We start from the raw sequence: 733 nt of genomic DNA, 5'->3' as shown, positions 1-733 counted from the left end.
CGGCACGCATCTCCGGTGCGTGGCCCCCCTCACGGACGGCGCCGCCGCCGGCACCTGGAGGGGGGAAATGGACGCGTCGGGTCTACACGGAGTGGATGTAGCTGTGGGTTTGGCCCGGATGTTGCTCCCGGGTGTCCCTATGGGCTGACCTAACACAACCGGGTGGAGAGGTCCACTGGTCAAATCCCGTCCGTGCAAAGTCAAAGGGCTAGATCCGATGGTCAAACGCTACAGGGTTAGGCGGGACGGGGGCCCTAGGGGGTAGCAATGCCACCGGAGCGTCGTACCGGGCCCTCATACATGCGGGGTGGTGTTGTGGCATGTCCGAAGAGGCGGCACGCGTCTCCGGTGCGTGGCCCCCCTCACGGACGGCAATGACACGGTTAATAATATTTGAAGACAGTTAATAATATTTGAAGAGAGTTAATGCCACGTGGCGCCTTCACCTCCCCTCTGTGTATAGAAATATAACTGATGACTATAAAACATCAAAAATTTATATGAAATAAAAAAACAGAAGGAAGAAAAAAATATAAGCTATTAAAATCATTAAAAAAATATGCCTACGGCTAAGCCGTCGGCATAGCTGCCACGTGGCGACCTCAACTATGCCGACAGCTTAGCCGTCGGCATAGGGTGGCCTTATCCACCCACCAGCGCGCAACAGCCTGCAGCCACTCGTTCTTTGCCACCCCGACGACGACCTGCGCCGCCGCCGCACCCCACGACCTGC

This window comes from Triticum dicoccoides, chromosome 1B, assembly GCF_002162155.2.
Source record: "Triticum dicoccoides isolate Atlit2015 ecotype Zavitan chromosome 1B, WEW_v2.0, whole genome shotgun sequence".
Lineage (NCBI taxonomy): Eukaryota > Viridiplantae > Streptophyta > Magnoliopsida > Poales > Poaceae > Triticum > Triticum dicoccoides.
This window is presented reverse-complemented; position numbering follows the sequence as displayed.